Source organism: Hyperolius riggenbachi, chromosome 7 (assembly GCF_040937935.1).
Source record: "Hyperolius riggenbachi isolate aHypRig1 chromosome 7, aHypRig1.pri, whole genome shotgun sequence".
Classification (NCBI taxonomy): domain Eukaryota; kingdom Metazoa; phylum Chordata; class Amphibia; order Anura; family Hyperoliidae; genus Hyperolius; species Hyperolius riggenbachi.
This window is the reverse complement of record NC_090652.1, coordinates 198,472,642-198,484,848: the sequence shown is the minus strand read 5'-3', so window position 1 is coordinate 198,484,848 and position 12,207 is coordinate 198,472,642.

Genomic DNA, 12,207 nt, shown 5'->3' with positions numbered 1-12,207 from the left:
GTAAATCCATGAAGCCCTGTGTGTCGCTCATTGGCCCTTGTGGTGGAACAAGTGTTGAATAAACATTAATAAGTGTTAAGACCATAGAGGCAGAGAGCATGTTTGTATGTTACAAGTGCCGCTCAGTGAATCACATGGAATCTATAAACTGATACGTGCTTTAAAAGAACTGTGCAAAAATTTGCCTTTGTGTACTTTGAAAACATACTCATATTGGCAAATTGGCAATTGCCAATCGGTAATCTGGCTCAGAAGAGCCAACTGGCGCTACCAAGCCAAATTACCGGGACTAATTGTGCCCGAACGGAGGCACTTAGGAGGACGGCGAGGGTTGCATTGGTGCTCATGGGGCTGGAAGAAGAAGTATAAAATCTTTTTATTCCGAGATCTCAAGTTTCTTTAACACACTCTTGATCATAAAAGAATAACATCTTTATTTCTATTAAAAACACTAATAATGTTTTAAAACACTGCCTAGGTTATGGGAATAAAATGGAAGATGGTTCTTCCCACCCTACTTAGTCATCACGGTCTGCCTTGGACTGCAGACAGAATGTGTGGGCACCCCGCATCCATAGTGTGACAAGGTTTGCCAGTTCATGGCAGGGGTTGAGCCATGAACCAGGTAGTAGTAGTATTAGTAGTAGTGGTAGTAGTAGTAGTAAATGTGCAGTTGAAACTGAAGATGTGTAGTCAGGCAGGAGAGTTTTTAAAAAACAAAAACAAAAAAAAACCATCTTAGTGAACACTTGTTAGGACCCTGGGTTTTTATGCTCTTAGTAAAGTGTTGGAAGATAATGACCATTGTTCAATTCTCTTTTTCTCCTAAGTTTTCTTCAATATGATATTTCTCATCTTGTAAATAAAATGCTTTTTAAACCACCAGCAAGCAAGAAAATACTCAAAATACTTTTGAAAGTCCTTTTTACCTACTATTTGGTACTTTTTCAATTGCAAAATCCTGAAAAGTCACTTTAAAGTGAAGAAGAAAAAATTACCTCCTAGGAAAAAAACATATGGGCTCATGTGTCAGGTGGTAAATACATTTGTAAGACAAAATAAATGGTGATACTTTTCGTTCTACTAAAATAATATGCATTTATTTAGCTACCGATATGTCCTTAAGCTTGTGTAGAATAATCCCATCACAAACCTGGGCAACAGAAACTGTTTACATTGTGAAAACAAATTACAATTACAGATTTAATTTATGAGAACTGCAGGTCAGTATAATCAGTAGTTTCAGAGACACAAGCTCACGTGTTACTTTTTCATCATATGCTCATTTCTGAACACAGATTCAGTAGCAGAATAAGAGCCTTCACCCATTCTGGCAAGTGTGCTTGGACAATGTGTATAGTGGCATGCTAACATAATTTCAAATATGTGATCGTACCAAGAGAGAAGTAGGAAGTAACGGTAATGTGTATCCACATGGATAATAAGTGAGTGTAACAGTTGGGTGTCGCAGCTCAGATGTCTGATTATTTGGTGATCTGCAGAATCACCAATAATGCAGACACTATACCTGATTATGTGTCATCTGCAGAATCACCAATAATACCAGTATAGCAGCACAAGGATCTGAGTGTGTAGTGCTTGGTGCAACCGTAACTTAATAGCTTGGCGAGACCTCACCAGAGGGGCTGGTGAGGTACTATTGGTACACTGACCGTATAATTAAGTACAAACCCCAGCAAGCTGGAGCTACTACAACTGAAGAGATAGAACCTCCCGAGGAGCGGGTGATTCAGACAGTACTGCAGCCTAGTGATCACCTGAGGGGCAGGAGATCCAGACTGTACTGCAGCCTAGTGATCACCAAAGGGGCAGGTGATTGAGACTGTATTGCAGCCTAGGGGAAGGAGGTACAAACAGTACTACAACTACTGATCACCTGAGGAGCAGGCGATTCAGATTGTACTGCAGCCTAGGAGCAGGAACAATTAGTCACTAGCAAATAAGTTTACCAGAGGAGCTGGTGAAGCTGGTGGCGAGGGCCCACTGGTGAGTAGAATGGTCAGACAGGCAAGGGTTGGCAACAGAGAGGACAGGATCAGAGAAGAATCGTAAAGCAGTAGAGTAGTCGGTAATCGGGCAGAGGTTCAGCAACGTAGGCAGATAGGCAAAGGTACAGAATCGATAAGCTTAGAGCAGAGTCAGAGTATAGCCAGAGTCAAACACAGAATATCAATCACAATACAATAATATCCTAGTCTAGGTGTGAAGTCCTTGGTGAAGTCCTTGGTTTCAACACCTGGGATCTAGTCTAGGGTCTGAGCGCTAACACAGGGTGTATTCATGACAGCAGACAGTGTGCAAATGAAGCCCGGAGGCTTAAGAAGCAGAGGAGATCTCACTGGCACGCCCCCAGCAGTCAGCCAATCCTGGGCGCCGTGAGGCTCCTCTGACGTCAGCCGACCAGCAGGTCAGCTGACGAGCCTCCTCTTCGCATAAAGGCCCCGTCGGCCGACGGAGACCCCTTGGGCAAACAAACGTTCCGTCCTCGGCGTCCTAGACGCCGGGAGGACGGGCAGCGGCACAGAGGCAGCTGCGCCGGCGGTGCTGTTCGCCGCAGCTGCCTCGTTCATTACAGTGAGCAAATGTTGGTGTCAGTGGCCCATACGCAATTAAGTTTTTCTCCTGTGTTTTCTCCAAGGTGACATATGTTAAATCCTCGGCGATAATTACCTTTTAAACCCGAAGCAGGACAAAAGAGTGCAGGAGCCCTTACGGAAATCGGCACCGCCATAGGTGCCTATGATAAAAGACGCATTTAGCAGCATTAAGGGGAAATTTGGGTGCATGGCAGCGGGCACCCAATTTTACCATTTTTGCTGCAATATGCAGCTATGAAAGTAAGTTGAGGCACCCGGTTAGCGTCAAAAGGGGACATTTTTTTCTGCACAAGGCTTGTGGAAAAATTGGCTTGCAGATACTGTGGTGATTTATTGGGGTGCTGATGATGTTAGGTAATACAGGGACATATTTTGTCATTTTTCTGTCTGTGTTCCATGTAGGTCTGCTAGAAGGGAGCTGTTGCCGTGAGTTGCTTGGGGCCAGGAAATGGGTGATTGTCTTGACCATAAAGTCCTTTGAGTTTCTGTATGCAGTTCCTCTGAGAGTGGTTCCATGCTAATGGGATTATCTGCCTGGCTTTTTGAACTCAGGAGACGGCCCATTGTCTCAATACACAAAGCAAGACTAGTCAGGAAGAGTCTAACACACATGTCAACTTTTGGTGAAGAAACACTATTTCATTGTGAGGAAATTAAATTATTGGTGGAGGTGCAAACTATATCCTTATCTTTGATCAGCTAGGGAATACGGTCAACAATGGGGTTGTCACCTGTAACTTGGACTAGGGAAATCTTTTCATGTATGTGGATGTTAGATCTCTGGAAATCCAATTATGACTGAGGATGTAATTAAATCTAGCTTCCCCCCGTCCACACAGGCTTACAGCCTCGAGGCGAATATTTCATTATAAAAACCAGGTTCCTGACATAATTTGCTGGCAGTGGTGGGATCGTTTAGTACATTAGTACGCAGTTTAGCTAGCTATTCTGAGTACTAAATGCTGGAAGCTTGCTAGAAGCAACTAGCCTACAGAAGTCTACTCAGTGCAGAACCAGTATACGTTTTTTTGTTCAAAGATACACACTTGGTATTTGCTTTCCCTCCCCCTTTTTCTTTTTATTTTTTGCAACACGATGGCTCAGAAAGCATCCAGCTATGCAAGGCAAAACAAAGAGATACTACTCAACCTGTGTGAGCACAAAGGCATCGAGACGGTGAGCGGCCAGACTAAGGAGCAGTTAGTTCGTGCGCTCGAGGAGCATGATGAGGCAGAGCGAGCCCGTGCTTCAACGTCAGCGGATGGAGCTCACGACACACCAGAGGAGGAATCGCTCCCGCCACAGAATGCGAATGGAGACGATGTCCTGGACGATCCGCCAAACACGGAGATGACATCTCTGGAAGCCGACCTACAACTACTAGGTTCGGCTGAGCCCGAACTGTGCCTGATCCTGGAACATCGGCAAGCAGAGAGGAAAATACGACAAGCCCAGAGGGAACAAGCGGCACAGTGACTCCAGGCCGAGAGGGAACAAGCTGCACAGCGACACCAGGCCGAGAGGGAAAGTGCTGAACAGCAACACCAGCTGGAGCTGGCTAAACTTCAGCAGCAGAACCGGTCTGCTGGACCCGCAGAACGCGAAGGTGAGCGAGTCCACAGAATCCCCCTGGATAAGTTCCCCGCTATGGACAAGGACTCTGACATAGACACTTTCCTACAGGGGTTTGAAAGGACTTGTTGGCAGTATGGGGTGCCCCGTGAGCAGTGGGCAAGATACCTCACACCAGGGCTGAGAGGCAAGGCCCTGGAGGCGTTTGTGAGTCTCCCCCAGGAGGAACAAACAGACTTTGAGGCAATTAACCCTCCTGGCGGTTTGCTAAAAAATCGCCAGGGGGCGGCAAATCTTTTTTTTTTAATTTTTTTTTTTTTCATGTAGCGAGACAAAGTCTCGCTACATGATAGCCGCTGCTCAGCGGCATCCCCCCAGCCCCTCCGATCGCCGCCGGCGATCGGCGATCAGGAGATCCCGTTCAAAGAATGGCGACGCCATGGCGACGGGGCGGGATGACGTCACCGACGTCAGACGTCGTGACGTCAAAGGGGATTCCTATCCACCCCATAGAGCTGCCTGGCACTGAATGGCCAGGCAGCGCATGGGGTCTGGGGGGGGGCGGCTGCGGCGCGACGGATAGCGGCGGATCAGCGGGTAGCGGCGGCAATCGGGCACTGCACGCAGCTAGCAAAGTGCTAGCTGCGTGCAGCAAAAAAAAAATTATGCAAATCGGCCCAGCGGGGCCTGAGCGGTGCCTTCCGGCGGCATAGCCCGAGCTCAGCTCGGGCTTACCGCCAGGAAGGTTAAGAAAGCCATCATTGCGTGATACCACCTCACGCCAGAGGTGTATCGAAAACGTTTCAGGACAGTGCAGCGAGGTCCTAATGACAGTTACCTGGATCATGCGTGCAACCTGCGCACTGCCTTCCAGCAGTGGGTAAAAGGACTGGTTGTTGAAACCTTTGATGCCCTGCAGGAACTGATAATAAAAGACCAGTTCCTCCACACTTGCCCTGTTGAGGTCCGGCAGTTTGTACGAGAGCCGAAGACCGAAGACCGTGGATGAGGCCGCGAAAGTTGCTGATGCCTACATGTCCAATCGAGCATCTGATTTTCGGAGGACTACGGCGCCCAGCTGGAAGGGAGAAAAGACTGCGAGACCTTCTCCTCTGAGCACCCAGCGAAGCCAAGTCCCGCAGCCGCCTGGAGGTAGAACCGCCACCGTTGACACTCGGAGATGTTTTGCCTGTAACAAACCGGGTCACATCAGTGCTACGTGCCCAGAAAAGAAGAAGGAAGCCTCAAACTCTGGCGGGGCCCGGAATGCGTTGTGTGCCACCAGGAATGCAGGTAGCTATGCAGAGAATCTGCAACCTGTCACGGTTGGGGATACGGGTCTACATGAAAAGGGCGCCGGTAAAAAAGGGCGCCTGGTGGAGCCCATATATATACCAAATTCGGCTACAAAAAAGGCGCCTGGTGTAGCCCATATAAACTTCGGCTACAAAAAAAAAGGCGCCTGGTGTAGCCCATATAAAAACTTCGGCTAGAAAAAAACTCCGGGATGTGTTAATTACTATTCCCCCTCCAGGCCACCATGGATAGTGGGGGAATGAAATAATTCGGCTTCCAGCGCTTGTAGCCCATATACAAAATTCGGCTAGAAAAAAACTCCGGGATGTGTTAATTACTATTCCCCCTCCAGGCCGCCATGGATAGTGGGGGAATGAAATAATTCGGCTTACAGTGCTTGTAGCCCATATAAAAACTTCAGCTACAAAAAAAGTCAATAATATGGGCTACAGAGGGGCACCTTACTGTAGCCGAAAAAAATATGGGCTACAAAGGGGAGCCCACTTGTAGCCTATATCAAAACTCGGGCGCCCTTTTCTACACCTTGTAGCCCATATTTCCAGAAATAACATTGATGTCTATGGCGGCGCCCTTTTCATACAGGCAGCTCGGCCGCCCTTTTCAACCGATCCCGGGGATACAGTTACCACCGGTCTGAGAGACACTGGAGCAGAGGTAACTCTAGTGCACCCCCAGCTTGTGAACCCCGAGGAGTACATTCCTGGCAAGACTATGGCTGTCAAAGGAGTTGGGGGTGTCACCCCGCCATACCCACCGCCTTGGTCCACCTGGATTGGGGGGCCGGCAGAGGAATGAAAGAAGTGGGGGTAACGGCTGCCATCCCCACGAACGTTTTGTTGGGTACTGACCTGGGACGGTTAGTGGCCCGGTATGAGCCTACTTCAAACCCCGTGGAGCCTGCATCCCCAGCAGAAGTTCAGGACTCTTGCAAGGTACTGTGTGATAATGCTGTGCAAGTGGGAAGTGCTGGCGAGGCCCCAGGGGCTACGGACTATGTGCTAGGAGCCAGCCCTAGTGAGTCTCCAGTGCCCAGGCCTGGATGGGGACACGTTGTTACCATGCATGCAGATAATGTTGATGTAATATGTGATGTGTTGCATAATGACATGTGTACAGTGAACGCTCCGTCAGCTGCAGTGGTGACCCGCAGTGCTCACCGGGCTGCAGCAGACGAATTGTCCACTGAAGGGGCTGACGTCACTGGGTCGGGCTCTTCCACTTCAGAGCCTGGCTCTGAGGACCCAGAGGCCTCTCAGTTTGCCACCTCCCTGGCGCCTGTGGCCGACAGCACTGAGTTCTCCGAGGCTGTATGGCTTGATAGCAGCCTGGAAGAGCTCAGGGGTCTGGCGGACAGGGCACCGGTGGAGGGCGACAGAGTGAGGGTGTACTGGGAGCAAGGCAGACTGTACAGAGAGGTTATTCCCTCTGAGCCGTCTGAAGTGGAGGAGGCAGACCGGCAGTTGATTGTTCCCCACAGGTACAGGGAGCAGCTATTAAGAATAGCACATGAGGTGCCCCTGGCTGGTCACTTGGGGATCCGCAAGACCAAATCCCGTCTTGCCCACAATTTTTATTGGCCCCACATGGGGACAGATATTGCCGATTTTTGCCGGTCTTGTGTCGCATGTCAGCGGGTCGGCAAAGCAGGTGACACAGACAAAGCCCCGCTGAGGCCCTTGCCCATCATAGAGGAGCCCTTCCAAAGGGTTGCGGTTGACATCATTGGGCCTCTAGCAATACCCAGCAGCACAGGGAAATGTTTAATTCTTACGGTGGAAGATTATGCCACTCGCTACCCTGAAGCTGTAGCCCTGAGCTCCATACGGGCAGACAAGGTTGCGGACGCATTGGTGCGCATTTTATCACGGGTCGGTTTTCCCCGCGAAATGCTCACGATCACGGCCTGCAATTCATGTCGCGCCTAATGGAATGCCTCTGTAAGCAAATGCAGGTAGAACACATCATGGCCAGCCCTTACCACCCCCAGACAAATGGGTTATGTGAGCGGTTCAATGGTACTCTGAAACAGATGCTAAGGGTGTTTGTTGAATCACAAGGGAGAGACTGGGAGCGATACCTGCCCCACTTACTGTTTGCTTATCGTGAGGTGCCCCAGGCATCCACCGGGTTCTCGCCCTTTGAGCTCTTATATGGGAGGAGGGTACGTGGGCCCCTCAATCTCATTCGAGAGGTCTGGGAGGGGCAGGATATGGGTCCCGGGGTCTCCATAGTGGAATACATTCTAAAGTTCCGGGAAAAGATGGACACCCTGGTGGGGTTAGTGCGAGAGAATCTTACTCAAGCACAGGCCACCCAGAAGCAGTGGTATGACCGCGGGGCTAGGGAGAGAGTTTATGAGGTAGGTCGCAAGGTATGGGTCCTAAACCTGATGCGACAGAATAAGCTGCAGGCCGCTTGGGATGGGCCCTAAACCATACAGAGGAAGATTAGTGATGTGACCTATGTGGTCGCGCTGGATGACCGAGGTAAGCAGCTGAAAATGTACCATGTCAATATGTTAAAGGAACATCATGATAGAACCGCTTGCGCTCTCCCTGTCTGCAGTTTGCTACCGGACGGTGAAGCAGAGGCCCTGGTTGACATCCTGGCCTCCACCCAGGAAACCGACTCTGTTACCGAGGTGCAGATCAATCCGGAGTTGACAGCAGAGCAGCAGGCTGGGCTATCTGATGTGCTGACCCTTTACCGTAGTACCTTTACAGCCCGCCCTGGTCTGACCAGCTTGGCTGTACACCATGTTGACACCGGAAATAACAAGCCGGTTAGAAAGTCAGCCTATAGAGTCTCCCCTGAGGTTCAGGCCCACATCAGCAAGGAGATTGAGGAAATGCTGTCACTAGGGGTGATCCAACGGTCACACAGCGCATGGGCATCACCTGTAGTGCTAGTACCCAAACGAGACCAGACCACTCGGTTCTGTGTAGATTATCGAAAACTAAATTTGATAACTGCGTCAGATGCTTACCCAATGCCGAGGGTCGATGAATTGTTAGTTAAGCTAGCTGGCGCGCAATATCTAACAATCGTGGATTTGAGTCGGGGATACTGGCAGGTCCCTCTAACAGCTGAGGCATGGGAGAGGTCTGCCTTTATCACCCCCTCAGGTCTGTTTGAATTTAATGTAATGCCTTTCGGAATGAAAAACGCCCCGGCCACCTTCCAAAGGGTTGTAAATGGTCTCCTGGAAGGTTTGGAACACTGCGCTGTCGCCTACCTAGATGACATCGCCGTGTTTAGCGCCAACTGGAACGACCACTTAGCGCAGCTGTCACAGGTTTTGGGGCGCATCACTGCGGCAGGACTAACAGTCAAGCCTAGCAAGTGTCAGATAGGTATGAAACAGGTACAGTACCTGGGACATGTGGTAGGGGGGGGGGGGAGGAGAGCTTCGTCCAGATACTGGGAAGGTAGATGCCATTGTGTCCTGGCCCACCCCCCAAACGAAGAAGCAGATTCAGTCCTTCTTAGGTACTGCTGGGTACTATAGAAAGTTTGTCCCCAACTACAGTGCCCTCACCAAGCCATTGACAGACCTCACAAAAAAGAAGCTGCCCAAGCAGATTCTCTGGACACCAGAATGTGAACAGTCATTCACAGCTCTGAAGAGGGCCCTAGCCAGCCCTCCCGTGTTGCAAGCTCCAGACTTCAGCCGACGGTTTGTGGTCCAGACGGACGCCTCAGCCTTTGGCCTAGGTGCTGTGTTAAGCCAGGTAGACCAAACTGGGGAAGAACATCCGATTCTGTACTTAAGTCGGAAGCTGCTACCCCGGGAGGTAGCTTACGCCACCATAGAGAAGGAGTGCTTGGCAATTGTATGGGCCCTACAAAAGCTGCAGCACTATCTCTACGGTCGCGTATTCACAGTCGTAACCGACCACAACCCTCTTAGTTGGTTACATCGGGTTTCTGGTGACAATGGCAAATTGCTGAGATGGAGCTTAGTTCTCCAACAATATAGCTTCACTATTCAACATAGGAAGGGGAGCAATCATGGGAATGCTGATGGGCTGTCCTGTCAAGCAGAACCAACAATGTAGGTGCTGGCAGGATAATCTGGGAAGATCATCTGCCTTGCCCCATTCTAAAGAGGGGAGGTGTGGTGTTTTATTGGGGTGCTGATGATGTTAGGTAATACAGGGACATATTTTGTCATTTTTCTGTCTGTGTTCCATGTAGGTCTGCTAGAAGGGAGCTGTTGCCATGAGTTGCTTGGGGCCAGGAAATGGGTGATTGTCTTGACCATAAAGTCCTTTGAGTTTCTGTATGCAGTTCCTCTGAGAGTGGTTCCATGCTAATGGGATTATCTGCCTGGCTTTTTGAACTCAGGAGACGGCCCATTGTCTCAATACACAAAGAAAGACTAGTCAGGAAGAGTCTAACACACATGTCAACTTTTGGTGAAGAAACACTATTTCATTGTGAGGAAATTAAATTATTGGTGGAGGTGCAAACTATATCCTTATCTTTGATCAGCTAGGGAATACGGTCAACAATGGGGTTGTCACTTGTAACTTGGACTAGGGAAATCTTATCATGTATGTAGATGTTGGATCTCTGGAAATCCAATTATGACTGAGGATGTAATTAAATCTAGCTTCCCCCCATCCACACAGGCTTACAGCCTCGAGGCGAATATTTCATTATAAAAACCAGGGGACAGCTACCTCAAATCAGTCCCCTCCTGACGGTAGTGGCAGCCGGTCTCCTGGCCCAAGCTAGTGGACTCCTGGTCAAAGCCAGAACTGTGTCCGTCCACAAAAGTCCAAGATTCTTCTATCTGGATCCCTGTATTTGGTAAGCAAATCGCTTTTGTGTGTATATTTGTAACTCTTAATTTTGTAACTTTTTTACTTTGTTTTTTGTAATCTTTTGTATATATTCTGTTCTGCATTGTTCCATGTTTTTCTGGAATATTAAATTATTATTTAATAAGCTTGACTTCTGCCGTACTAAACTAACACTCATAGCCTAGAGGAGACTGCAGTGTAGCTGTGTATAAGTTCGTGCCTAATTGTATGTTTGAGCAACACTACCATATGAAATTGTAATTGCATTGTGTGTATGGGGCACTTCTGCGCTCGACAGCCGAGTGGGAAGTCTAACAGTATCGTTCGGAACGACTGTTAGTGGTTTTGCTGCACGACAGTGTAACTTGCATTGCAAATCATTGTCTGATTATGCTGTGTTACTGTACAACTGTACTGTGTGTGTGGGTGCGTGGCGTTCTCGTATTCGGCCTAAGCGCAAAGCTGACCCAAATACAAAAACGCAGATTGCGTGTTTAGCCCTCGACAGCTGAGGGAACGTGTCTAGCAACGCTAGTGGTGGCAGTGGGAAGTGTTTGAGGGGTTCCAGCCTTGTTTGTAGCTTAAATAAGGCTGTTCCCCGCTTAATCTGATCAAACCTGCAGTCGGGAACCGTATACGCAGGCGTGCCGCGGGCCGGTTCCTGACAGATACCTATATGGCAGCATTGCATAGCAGGCACGGAAAAATGTTTCCCTCTTGCCGCTAATTGGGCCCCTCCGAGTGCCCAAATTTACCTTCATAACAACATATTGCGGCTTTACGAAAGAGAGGGGTTAGGCTTAGGCACAACTAGGGAGGGATAGGCACAACTGGGGGGTTATCTTTAGGCACCAAGGGCAGGGTTAGGGTTAAGCACCACCAGGGAGAGGTCATAGGGTTAAGCACCACCAGGGGGGATGTTAGGGTTGGCACAACCAGGGGGTGGGTCTTAGGGTTAGGGGGGGTTCTGTGTGAAAGTAGGGTTAGGTTTTGCATTAGTAAAATATGGGTACATAATACCGATATTCTACTATGGAAATTTAGTAGTAGAATAGTGCTAAGTTTTGCAAGATTCTACTACCGGCAAACCCGGTGCCCTTTTTTCCGCATACCTTTTTTCCATGTGTGCCTTTAGACCGCCAGCAAGCAAGAAAATATTGAAAATACTTTTGATAGTATTTTTTCACCTACTTTTTGGTACTTTTTTAATTGCAGAGAACTAAAAAATTATTTTAAACAGAAGATGAAAAGTGATCTCCTAGGAAAAAAACTTGAGAGAAAAAAATAAATTGAATAGGCCAGTGAACATTAAGGATTAACAATTTATAGCATTATGAGAGTGTTAGCTTTCCTATGAAACACTACATAGTGCAAAACAGCTATCAGAAGCTCTGCACCCCTTTTGTCTCCTCTGAATAAAATGCATGCTGAAACTTTCTGAATCTAGCCTATAAACTGGATTTTTTAATGTACACTGAATCTTATGGATGTGCTTTATTCCTTCTCTGCAAGTGATCATACTTTCAACCTAAAATGAACCGGTGGTGAAAATAAAGTGATGAGATAAACAATTATATTTTTCCTCCTACTCCAAAAAAAAATGACTTTTTAAGTATCCCAAGGTTTTCTTTTATATTTAAATATTTACAAGATAGGTTGAATGTTTTACTTTCTCTAATCAGTGGCAGCCTATTAAGTGTCCCAGAGTTAGAAAAAGGCCAATAGTTCATGTATTTTATCTCTCCCTGTCCTCAGAAGTTTTATTCTGCCAGGAAAACTTTTATGGCTGTAATGTGCTTATCAGAGATTTTTACTATATTCCCGACAAGGTACAAACAAGACAGAAGCTGTCAATTCTATGCCTAGAAATTAACTTTTTCAGGCAGAAAAAT